Raw genomic sequence first — 14,094 nt, 5'->3', positions numbered from 1 at the left:
TGAAATACCAGATGAGCGATACAGGCTTCTGTATCGTTGATATGTCAAGAAATGTTCTGAATACAAGTTCAATTGTCAGTTTTTTCAAGGTTTTTAAATATTTACTTCAAATGTCCCTGTTGGCCCTAACTTGCCTGTTCCAGGAGGTCAGGAGCAAGTATGATAGAATCTTACATGGGTCTGTCATGTCGACAGGGATATTATCTCAACCGTAGTCAAAGATTTTGGCTTGTCAACCCGAGGCTTTCACATTTTTTTCCCCCATACTTCGTAGAAAAATTATGCTGCATTTGCTTTTTATTTTGTTATCACACCATTATCCCAGGAACATCGTCATGTAATTGTCTAGTGCGTGTGAGCTGTCTTACTCACCCCACCTTTTCCCAAAGATCTTTCTGTCAAAATTTTCGTCACTGTCCATTCAGAATCTCTGGCAAGTATCGTTTTACAGATTTTACTTCGGTTTACTCCTATTGAGTGCCACTCTTCCTGCCTGGGGGGATCAGAGCCAATATTTATGCAAGATCAGCTAGATCATTTAATCCCTTCCAGGACGTTCCTATAAGGCCTTTGGTTATATTCCATGCAAAACTCTATGTCTAGTAGCGATTAAAAGGATTTATCTCTTTTTACTCCAATTGTGTCCCACCCCTCCTTCCCCTTGGGATCAGACCCAAGATTTATACAAACTCTGTTCCCTTTCCCCAATAATGCTTCAGACCAAATGGTGACAATCCATTCAGATTCAGTACTGTATGGCAGTATTTATGATATGCTCATTTTCATTTAGTGTTTTGTTACACCATGCAGGAGTTTGAGCGTGTCCTTTGAATAGCTTAACTGGCCATCGTCCGTCTCTAATAATTCTTTTTACCACTATTTCTTAGAAACTATTGAAGGGATCTTTCTCATTTTTAGGTCATCTGACCGAAGGTCTAGGATAATTCATCGTTTTCCCTCGTCGTGCGCTGTGCGCCGTGCGCCGTGAAGGGATGCGCCGTGCGTCGTGCGTCGTGCGTAAGACTATTTATATATCAAAAGCCTACTCCTCCTTCATTCTTTGATGGATTTTATCCATATTTGGTTTGAAACATCATTGAGGAAGGACAATCATATTTTATATAAATGAGCCTGGTCCGACCCCTAGGGGCTGAGGGGTGGGGCACCGAAAGGGCAAATTTTCTTATTTTAAGCTTTAAAATCCTACTCCTCCTTCATCCTTGGATGGATTTCATCCATATTTGGTGTGAAACTTCATTAGGGAAGGACAATCATATTTTATATAAATGAGCATGGTCCGACCCCTAGGGTCAGAGGGGCAGGGCCTCAAAAGGGCAAATTTTCTTAATTTTAGCTTTAAAATCCTACTCCTCCTTCATCCTTGGATGGATTTCATCCATATTTGGTGTGAAACTTCATTAGGGAAGGACAATCATATTTTATATAAATGAGCCTGGTTCGACTCCTAGGGTCAGAGGGGCGGGGCCCCAAAAGGGCAAATTTTCTTAATTTTAGCTTTAAAATCCTTCTCCTCCTTCATCCTTGGATGGATTTCATCCATATTTGGTTTGAAGCATCATTGGGGAAGGACAATCATATTTTATATAAATGAGCCTGGTCCGACCCCTAGGGGCTGAGGGGTGGGGCCCCAAAAGGGCAAATTTTCTCATTTTAGCTTTAAATTCCTACTCCTCCTTCATCCTTTGATGGATTTCATCCATATTTAGTGTGAAACATCATTAGGTAAGGACATTCATATTTTATATATTTGAGATAGGTCTGACCCCTAGGGGCTGAGATGTTGGGCCTCAAAAGGGCAAACTTTCTTATTTTAAGCTTTAAAATTCTACTCCTCCTTCATCCTTGGACGGATTTCATTTATATTTAGTGTGAAACATCATTGGGAAAGGACAATCATATTTTATATAAATGAGCCTGGTCCAACCCCTAGGGGCTGAGGGGTGGGGCCCCAAAAGGGCAAATTTTCTTAATTTTAGCTGGCCCACTTCCTGTTTTCAGGTTTCACTCTCTGATCTCAATGAAAATTGATCTATAAGGGTTTTAATTGACGCCGAACAACGTGCAAACATTTTCGTAAAGATTATTGTATTCCAAGATGGTCGCTGGCCCACTTCCTGTTTTAAGGTTTCAGTCTCTGATCTTAATGAAAATTGGTCTATAGGGGTTTTAATTGATGCGGAACAACATGCAAACATTGTCGTAAAAAATTTTGGTATTTCAAGATGGCTACTGGCCCACTTCCTGTGTTCGGGTTCATTCCAGATCTCAATGAAAATTGGTCTATAGGGGTTTTAATTGATTCAGAAGGGGGAACTTAAGGTGAGGACAATCATATTTTATAAAGGACCAGGCTAAGACCCACGGGGATAGTACGGCGGAGGTCCAAACTGGGAGCTTAGCTGAAATTTGGCTTTAAAATCTGACTCCTTATATTAATCCTTGAATGGGTTACAACCATATATGGATAAAGGACAGATGACCGTAAAGGCCCATGGGCCTCTTGTTATGTAAGTTCTCCTGGAGCCCTTGTTGTGCATATTGCATTTGAAGACCGCCACAGTTACGCCATCTTGGATTTTGATAGTTAAAGTTTATTGACGCTATTTCTTCGAAAGTACCGAAGGGGGTTATCTCAAAAATTTAATAGGTATGTTCTCTATGTATCTTGTGTATATTTCATCATCGATCGGTCAATAAGATGGCCGATATGCCGCCACCTTAGATTTTGATTATTGAAAATAGATACCACTATTTCTCAGAGAGTACTAAAGGGATCTTTCTCAAATATATGTACAAGTACGCTCCGCATGGACCCTTGTTGTGCATATTGCATTTTAAGATTGATCCGTCAACAAGATGGTTAACAGACCGCCATCTTAGATTTTGATAGTTGTAGTTTGTTATCGGTATTTCTAAAAAAAGTGTTGAAAGGCACTTCCTCAGTCTGCATTTGTAGTTGTAGTTAAAGTTTGAATAGCTAAGAAAAGATCCCTCTTTCCAATTTCAGACATAGATCATTCTTTGGTGTGCGCCAAGATCCATCTGCGATCTCTTGTTGTCATTTGCCATCCTCTTCTTGCACATGAAAACTGATACTGTAAACCAATGTATTTTCACGTTTTATTCTGTCGCCTGCAACGCAAGGGCGACACATACATGTAGGTATCGCTATGTCGGCCTCGGCGGCATTGGTGGCGGCGGCGTCGGCGTCCGGAAAAAAGGTTTCCGTGCGAGAACTTTAGTATTTATTGTCCAATTTCGTATATTACTTTATATCAATATAATATCAGAGGAGTTCGATACTGGTCAAAATCCGCCAATATTTGCGAGTGTTATGGGACTTTAAAATCGTCAAAACAGATAAATCCATGGTTTCCGCAGATAACTTGAGTATTTGTTGTCATATTTCAACCAAATTTGATATATTTTTAGGTCATCTGACACGAAGGGTGAGGATAACCTAATGTCATCATGCACCGTCCGTCGTCGTGCGCCGGGCGCTGTCCGACGTGCGCCCTGTGTAACCAAATGTTGTGTATTTCTTGATATTAGTGAGATTTAGAATGTTTTTTTACTGGTCCAAATCCGTTAATATTTGCAAGATTTATGGGACTTGATAATTTCACCTAATTAACTATTTACCGTGATGCATTAAACTGCTGTGCAGGCGACACACACAGTTCCGTGGAATTCTTGTTTCACATTTCAGTAAGCCTGCCGACGTTCCCATGGCGATTCCATTTGTGCTGAACATGTATTTAAACATTTTCATGGCGATTAATGATAAAGATTTCTAATTATTTTGGAAATTAAATCGCACATGAAAAATCAATAGGTTTACAGTAAGTTATACCCACGGAGAAATCAATCACATTCCTGGAACTTTATATGATTAGTATCAAAATAATTTACTTCACAGCGCATGAAATACGAATTGTTGAAGAGTATAACAGTTAAATCACCATTTCACCTTGAGAGCTATTATCAATGCAAGTGCAGCACGAACTCGACTCATCGATGTAAGCTTCTAATTGAAAAGTAATATTGACCGTTGCCACACGTACATAGCATTCAATATCATCATTCTTTAATTTGTCCTATGAACGCCTTCATATCTATCTCAGATCTTCATAATTTCTTGAATGATTTAATTAAAGCGACACGTAGAGGAACTGATTTGAAATTCAGATGAGCACACATCACAAAACCAGAAATTGTTGTTGATGTTTGCTATCCAAAGTAAACGTAAAACATAATAGTCGCCGTCCAGATTATAAGACAAGAAACTCACCTGTATAATTAGCTATAGAAATGTAGACAGACAGTACTCATAAACTGAATTTGGCTTTTGAGGAAGATGAGCTACAATCAATATTCACAACCATATTCGACAAACCAGAGGAGTTTCACGTCAATACTGTTCTCTATGTGTGTTATTGGTTTTGTCGTAACATTTGGAATGAAGCATTATCGTTTGTTCGCTAATACAAAAATAGATTACATTAATACAAGAACTTGTCATTCCTTCATCTGTTTTCGAGAAGCTTCATATTGATAAGCAGGCAGAATCATCTGTCTGTCGGACAACTGCCGAGGTGCCCGAGTGATTAAGATGTCTCGACATATCACCACAAGCCTTACACCTCCGGGTCGTGAGTTCGAATACCATGTGGAGCAATTACCAGGTACTGGCCGCTAGTCGATGGTTTTTCTCCGAGTACTCCGGCTTTCCTCCACCAACAAATCTGGCACGTCCTTACATGACCTGGCTTTTCATAGGATGTTAAACTAATAAAACCGAAGTCGGACAACTGCAAATATTCTTCCTGACTTTTAATTCATCATATTAACAATACGTTGATGATAAAAAATCATTTACCATGCCCCTGTAGTCAAAGTGCTCGCTTTTAATCCGCTCGATTTATAATAAAATGTTTATCACTAAATTGACGCTGACATTGACAATTACGCTCTAAATTATGTGTACAAAAGCTCTCTGGTTTACAATGCAACAAATACCCCTTATTGCCCTATAGAGATACAGGCCAATGCCGAAAGCATTAATGAAACGACATAGATGAATGTATTCACAATGTAATTATACCGAAGTTTATCGTCGATCAATAATGCATTAATTATTTCATTAATTTCGATACCATTAATTAATCAATGAAAAATATGTGAAAAACTCCATCAATTATAAATCCTCGCATCCTCTCGAATCTTGACCGGTCTACTACATCTACATCTCTACATCTACATATGTATAGTGTACTGACCACCTTCATCAATCTGAAGTTTATGTCAATTGGAGTGAGTGTTAAAAAAATTTAATAGGCAGAAAGGATTGCTGATTTGAAGGCTGAGAGAATTTGTGGTTGTAATTGCAATCTGTTATGGTCGAAATTGATCATTTTCCGAAACTGAACCATCACTAAACTGGTTAAATACTGATGTAATCATATTCCATGAACGATCGGTTTATATTTTCCAAATTGCGTTATTATGTCATGACAAAGTAAAGATGCCAAACATGACCTCGTGCCTTTATCAATTGGCATTGATGTTGCCCCCAAAATGAGAATCTTGACAAAGTTTCAAACTCATGTGAACTGCGTGAATCGTTCACGATAGTTGTCTTCACAGTCGACATTTTACTCCTAACTGATCTTCTAGCAGGAATTAGCTTTCTGATAAAAAAACTAATAAGTATTATATAATACTGAGAAATTGAATATTTTGGATGTAGTCATAATTTCGCTTATTTGGTATTTGTCATCAAAGCGTCAACATTAAACACACCAAAATAGGATTACGTCGAAGCTGAACTATCGCTTTCTTGCTCTATATTTAGGTCGTGTAAGTTTATATGTGTTATATTTACAGGAGAACATGCTAGTTCGTATGATGATGAAACATATTTTTGTATTTATTTGCACATGATATGGATCGATTCATCTACACGCAATTGATTACTACATGTAATGTGAACACATAACGTAAACATATCAGTCGACGGTAGAGTATATGTTCCAGCCAACCAAATAGAAACATTAACGCTTGTTCGATTTTTTTACATTCAATGCAATGTATGAGCATGTGTATGCTGGTACAATTGACACATGCAGTCATCTTTTAAACACCCCAAACTTTACCCTACTCTCTCCTTTTGTACCAGAATTATCACAGAATGGCCGCCACGACCTCTTATTGGTATAGGAAAAAACCCGCCATTCAGACAATTACAGGTTTTCTATTTTGAATTGATTGATTCAAGTATATGTGTACCTAATATTTGGTCTTTTTTAACTTTTTGTGTATCTTACTCTTAAACTTATGTATAGTATGGTGTTCCTTTGTGTATTTTTTAAGTGTTAAAGTTATATGTACATAGAATTAAATTAAAGATAATTATAGACGGTCTGCTGATGAGAAAGAGTCAGCTGTGTCATTAAATTTAGACGAGAATATACCCGATGTGATCTATACTATACTATTATCAGATACATAGTTTAGAGTTCATTAAAATGGGTTACAATGTGTTTACAATACGATCAATTTAACGTCAATAAAACTAACTTTTGTATAGATCAAACAGTATTACATCAGTGATTCTTGATGGTTCAGAAAAATCTTTGACCTCTACTTTACAACAACTTAACTTTTATGCCAGAATTTCAGGTCTCAAAATGAATTTCACCACGAACCAGGTAGTTTGGATTGGCAGTAAAAAATACAGTAATGATAAATACACCACAGAATATAATCTCTCATGGGGTATAACAAAATTTAATCTGTTAGGCATTGAATACGATGTTGACTTCCATAGAATTGTTCTGTTAAACTTCGACAAAAAGCTTGTTAAACTAAAGACTCTTATAAACTCATGGAACAGAAGAAATTTTTCTCCAATTGGTAAGATAACTATAATAAAAAACATTACTTATTTCCCAATTTAATCAGCTCTTTATAGTACTTCCAACACCACATGATTCTTATATAAAGAAAATCAACAGCATATTATATGAATTTTTATGGAGTGGAAAAACAGATAAAATTAAACGTGACATCATTGTTAAATCATACAAAGAGGGTGGCTTGAAAATGATTAATTTAAAATCTTTTATAACAGCTCTTAAAGCAACATAGATAAGAAGAATATATAAGGATAAGGTTAGTTGGATGTGCATTCTGGACAAATATATTGAGAAGTATTCACTAGCTAATTGTGGAACATGTAAACTTCAGAAAACCTTAGATGGATGTACTAATTTATTTTGGAAAGATGTCCTCGAAGCATGGAAAAAACAATAGATTCATCTAAGATATATGATGATCACATATGCAAAAATCCAATATGGTATAATCAACATATCAGAATTAATAACAAACCAGTCTTCTATAATGAATGGTATAATAAAGGTGTATTTTTCATATATGATCTTATCAAAGAAGATGGTTCATTTTATGATTTTGTTGAATTTCAAGATAGATATGGTATTAGATCCATTTTTTTTACATACTGTAGTATAATTAGAGCAGTAAAACAATATGTGAGCAGCAAACAACATCCTATCCTTTCTGAAATGCCTGTGTGTTTACCGAATATTCCTCTAAATTTAAACATCATACTGAGGAAGTCGAAGGGTGCTCAAGATATATATAGAGTGTTATGTCAAAATGAAATCAAATCTACATCACAACAAAAATGGTCTTTAACTTTTAACATAGATGAAAATCAATGGAAAGAAATATACACAAGTCCTTTTAGAACCACACATAGCACAAAATTAAAATGGCTACAATATAGAATAAATCATCGAAATTTAACAACAAACACTCTTTTACCTAAAATGGGAATAAAACAAGACCCGTCCTGCACTTTTTTTTAAAACTCACCTGGAAACAATTGAACATCTGTTTTGGGAATGTGATAAAGTTCATAATTTAATGAGAGAATTACAGCCATAAATATTGAAGTTAATTGGGTAAAACAGGAATTTATTTTGGGAACATTTAGCTTTTGTGATGCTGACTTAATTATAGACAATCTTATTTTACTTATTATTAAACAATACATATTTAAAATGAAATGTTTTGAAAATGAAATCGGCTTAACAAGCTTAAAAAACCATATACGCCTTGAACTAAAATCACATAAATTTTTAATAAAAAAACATAAAGTATATAGAAATAGCATTGATTTGCAAAGTAAATTGGAAAAATGGCTTCATTTATAAATTTTTTATGTTACTTATATACAATGTATATATTGCATCTGATCTAGTTACTAGTTATTTATCAATGCTGTATTATTTAATAGCAATAATTCAGTCTCAGGCTTGCTCCCCCCCCCCCTGTCCCCCGTCCCCATGTAATAATATTTTTGTTTCGCGTCTTTATGTATGTATATGCATATGGGTGAGTGAGGGTATGTGTGTTTGTGTACATGTATAAATGTATGTGTACATGTCATGCGCGGGTATATTTATGCATGAATATGTGCGTGTGTACGTATGTTTATGGGTAGAATATTATGAATGTAACTATACTGTGTATATATATATGTAAGTTTGATAGTATGTGAGGGTGTGTGCGTGTAGACTAGGTATAAAAACAAAATTCAATGCGGTTATACATTTCACAGTTCCTTTATTTAAAAACAAATTTCTGCATAATTCCACCTCTACTTAAACTAAAATAGAAAGTAAATTACTCAACTTTAGACCTATAGAATTAATTATTATCTATATTCTGTATGATATGTACATGTACATGTACATTTATGTATGCATGCATGTAAAGATATGCAAGTTTATGTTTTGTATTGTCTTGTATTAGTTATTATGATAAAGAATGAATAAAAAAATATTTAAAAAAACAACAGTATTACGTGTACTTACTAATCTGAAACGAGCAATGATAAATATAATCCCTGATATCATCACACTACATCCGAATATCCCCCTAGTGATCGGATATAAAATAGTACAGTATGAAATACATGTTTGTGGTACATTGTATTAAGGACTCTATTACCTTCTTGATCTGAACTTTGAATTCTTTTATCTTATCCAAAGGACATATATTATAAACGCTCAAAGAACTAATGTTTGTTTGTTTGTTTGATTAATTAACGCCCTATGAACAGCCAGGTTCATGTAATGACCGCCGCCCATGCATGTGGTGTATAGAATGTGTGAAGTGCGTGTTTTGAGAGACTGCAGTATGTTCATGTTGTGTCTTCTTGTATAGTGGAACTATTGCCTTTTTAGCTCACCTGGCCCGAAGGGCCGGTGAGCTTATGTCATGGCGCGGCGTCCGTCGTCCGTCGTCCGTCCGTCCGTCGTCCGTCCGTCGTCCGTCTGTCCGTCAACATTTCCTTTAAATCGCTACTAGTCATAGAGTTTTGCATGGATTGTAACCAAATTAGGCCACAAGCATCCTTGGGGGAGGGGTAAAAGAACTTGTATAAATTTTGGCTCTGACCCCCCGGGGGCAGGAGGGGTGGGGCCCAATAGGGGAAATAAAGGAAATCCTATAAATCGCTACTTGTCCTAGAGTTCTGCATGGATTGTAACCAAATTTGGCCACAAGCATCCTTGGGGGAGGGGTAAAAGAACTTGTATAAATTTTGGCTCTGACCCCCCGGGGGCAGGAGGGGTGGGGCCCAATAGGGGAAATAAAGGAAATCCTATAAATCGCTACTTGTCCTAGAGTTCTGCATGGATTGTAACCAAATTTGGCCACAAACATCCTTGGGGGAGGGGGAACAGAACTTGTATAAATTTTGGCTCTGACCCCCCGGGGGTAGGAGGGGCAGGGTCCAATAGGGGAAATAGAGGTAAATCCTTTAAAACCCTACTTGTCCTAGAGTTCTGCATGGATTGTAACCAAAATTAGCCACAAACATCCTTGGGGGAAAGGGAACAGAACTTGTATAAATTTTGGCTCTGATCCCCCAAGGGCAAGAGGGGCGGGGCCCAATAGGGGAATTATAAGTAAATCCTAAAAATCGGTACTTGTCCTAGAGTTCTGCATGGATTATAACCAAATTTGGCCATAAACATCCTTGGGGGTAGGAGAACAGAACTTGTATAAATTTTGGCCCTGACCCTCCGGGGGCAGGAGAGGGGGGGCGCCCAATAGGGGAAATAAAGGTAAATCCTTTAAATCGCTACTAGTCAGAGTTCTGCATGGAATGTAACCAAATTTGGCCATAAATAATCCTTTTTGGAAGGGAAACAGAACTTGTATAAATTTTGGCTCTGGCCCCCCGGGGGCAGAACGGGTGGGGCCCAATAGGGGAAATAAAGGTAAATCCTATAAATCGCTACTTGTCCTAGAGTTTTGCTTGGATTGTGACCAAATTTGGCCATTAACATCCTTGGGGGAAGGGGACAGAACTTGTATAAATTTTGGCTCTGACCCCCTGGGGAAGGAGGGGTGGGGCCCAATAGGGGATTTAGAGGTTAATATTAAAATTCCTTCAGAAAAGAAACAATGAACCTGTATTCAGAACATTACTTGGCATTACAAACCAGGTGAGCGATACAGGCCCTCTGGGCCTCTTGTTTTATGGAGGTGTGTATACACCTTCCATTATAAAATCGTTCAGGTTCTCATGAGAACCGGAACACTATACCTTGGTAATCGGCAATCTCCGTAACTACGAGAGGTACTGTGTATTGTAACGTTGTGTATTGCACAGAGGTCAAGGACTGTCAGTGATTGCCGGTTCACACATGCTTCACATTTTCTACACATACTTTAATTGATTTGGTTTATTTAGTTTTGCGTCCTATCAATAGCAAGGGTCATCATGTTATATTATCCCCCAATGTTATATGTTATTATATTAATTATTTGACTACATTTAGATCTACTGACATTTAACAGTGAGCCGGTCAGTGTCTAGTACAAGCGTTATACGTAGTGCTAGATCTAGTATTGTATTTGCTTATAAACTTCGAATCTGATTGTAAATAATAAACTTGATTGTTAGCAAAGTCAATCAGATCATCTTCATCAGTACCCTAAATGTTTTTATATCGCCAGTATTCGTTCTACTTGACGCATGCTCGGCGGCAGTTTTTCAGTTTTATAAAAAGCTAGCGGCTATGCTAGGCCTAGTTAAAGATTAAGTTTTTGCGACCATGACTGAGTAAATACTGCAATGTTTTTCCAAAATTAAATATCTACAGTAATGTTGTAATCGTTAAAGAAAATGTTTACATTACGGTAGCATACATTGCGGTAGCTGTTCAATCGTTTATATTAAATTTCTTCAGCTGAAATACGAGATGAAGTAAACAAAATCCTAACTTCCGCAGTATGTATCCTTCCGATAACAAAACCAAAACATATATCTGATTTAATGTGATACACGATAGTCACCTAGCTTATTGTAAATAGATATCATAGCTTCCATAGCTTCCATATGCCTACTAGAACGAATTTTGAGGGGAAATGGCGACGATGTTTTGACAGTGTACCAGGGATTTGTTACTACGTCCTTGGTCAAGCAGACACATGTTTTATGCATCAAACTTTCCATTACAATGATTATAATACATAAATGGTCAACTTACGCTTAATCAGTGATTTATAAAATAGAGTGCTCTGTCTCCAACGCATGCAGTATTGTAAAGGAGTACTAAGGAAACTAAGTACAGATGGCCAATACAAAAAAAAGTTAAATACAGTACTATTAATCAATGTAAAACAGAAAAGATATCTGTATTAATATTTTGGGCATTAAAAATCAAATAAAATATGGAAAAAATGAAATGTAAAATAAAATGTAGGCTTATATGAAATAATATTATTTTTCCATCAATTCTTTTTAATGTTAATGACATTGCTTTTACTAGATTAAAGATATCTATGATTTGTATTTTAATGATAGTCAGTAAAAGGTAAATAATAGTTTCTTAAAATGAAATGAAACAAGTAGTTTATCTTATTAATTTATTCTATTTACATCTTAGGAATCATGATTCAATATCAAAATTGATATTTCAAGTCATTGTTTAATTATTTTTTTTTCAAATATTACTTGAGAAGTGCATTTAAAAAAAAATCCTAAGAGAAAGATATACCTTTCATATGAATAACTAATTCAGTGATTATTATTTTCATTATTGCATATATATTTTTAGGTCATCTGACCGAAGGTCAGGATGACCTAGTGTCATCATGTTTTGTCCGTCGTCGTGCGCCGTGCGCCGTGCGCCGTCCGCCGGCCGCCGTGCGCCGTGTGTCATGCGTAAGACTATTTATACAAAAGCCTACTCCTCCTTAACTCTTGAGTGGATTACAACCATATTTGGTGTGAAACATCATTGGGGAAGGACAATCATATTTTATATAAATGAGCCTGGTCCGACCCCTAGGGGCTGAGGGGTGGGGCCCCAAAAGGGCAAATTTTCTTATTTTAAGCTTTAAAATCCTTCTCCTCTTTCATCCTTGGATGGATTTCATCCATATTTGGTATGAAACATCATTGGGGAAGGACAATAATATTTTATGTAAATGAGCCTGGTCCGACCCCTAGGGGCTGAGGGGTGGGGCCCCAAAAGGGCAAATTTTCTTATTTTAGTTTTAAAATCCTACTCTTCCTTCATCCTTGGATGGATTTCATCCATATATGGTATGATACATCAAATTTTCTTTATTTAAGCTTTAAAATCTTACTCCTCCTTCATCCTTGGATGGATTTCATCCATATTTGGTATGAAACATCATTTGGGAAGGACAATCATATTTTATATGAACGAGTTAGGTCTGACCCCTGGGGACAGAGGGGTTGGGCTCAGAAGGGGGAACTTCAATGAAATTTATCTTTCAAATCCTACTCCTCCTTAACTCTTGAGTGGCTTTTTTCCATATTTGGTGTAAAACATCATTAGGGAAGGAGAATCATATTTTATATAAAGATTTTGGTTATCCAAGATGGCCACTGGCCCACTTCATGTTTTCAGGTTTCGGTCTCTGATCTCAACGAAAATTGATCTATAGGGGTTTTAAGGGATGGCGAACAACATGCAAACATATTCGTAAAGATTTTGGTATTCCAAAATGGCCGCTGGCCCACTTCCTGTTTTCAGGTTTCGGTCTCTGATCTCAACGAAAATTGATCTATAGGGGTTTCAAGGGATGGCAAACAGCATGCAAACATGGGGGTCCAAAATGGGAGCTTTGCTGAAATTTGGCTTTAAAATCTTACTCCGCCTTAATCCTTGAATGGGTTACAACTATAAATGGATGAAGGGCTACCAAGTTTGTTCAACAAATGACCTTTACCTATTTCAGAAACTTAAATATTCAACAAAGGAGTTCCTTGTATTGCTTATATTAATTAATTATTAACCACTACTTTATACTCTGACTTTGTTGTTTTGTGCCATGAGTCAGATGACCGTTAAGGCCCATTGGCCTCTTGTTACCAATTATATCTTTGTGTTGATTTTAATATTTAACACTTTATATTGGCCTATAATCTCTAGTTTGGGGAAAAATAAGCCAATGGTTCATTTCTTATTTACTAGCATTCAGCCCTTGGAAAGTATGGTTATACATGACTGAAAAGTATAATCAATGTACTGAATGCATAACAATTAACATTATCGATAGACACTAAAAGGTATTAAGCAAATGCAAGTAAATAACTTAATACAAATTAAATAATGAGAATACAACAAATATCTGACACAACATAGTTGCCCAGTAATTCATAGCTACAACTAGATCAATAATGTATATCCATTCTATTAAAAATGTTTATAAGCTCTCTTATGCAAAATGTAATTACGTGTTTGATTTTGATTAAAGTAGCTCCACCGCTGACAAATGGTATTTTTTCACTATCAAAAACAGTGGCAGACGATTTAGTACTTTTCTTCAGTTACAAAAGTTACTTACTTTACACCATTACCACCATTGAAAAGTTTGAGCTTCTAATTTTACTTCAAGTTAAAAACATGAAATATAATTAATTGCATCCCGAAAAAATTCCGTGTCACTATATCCTATATGGAATGAAGTACTGATTGCGCATGCACCAAAGGCGAA

This window comes from Argopecten irradians, chromosome 4 (assembly GCF_041381155.1).
Source record: "Argopecten irradians isolate NY chromosome 4, Ai_NY, whole genome shotgun sequence".
Classification (NCBI taxonomy): domain Eukaryota; kingdom Metazoa; phylum Mollusca; class Bivalvia; order Pectinida; family Pectinidae; genus Argopecten; species Argopecten irradians.
This window is presented reverse-complemented; position numbering follows the sequence as displayed.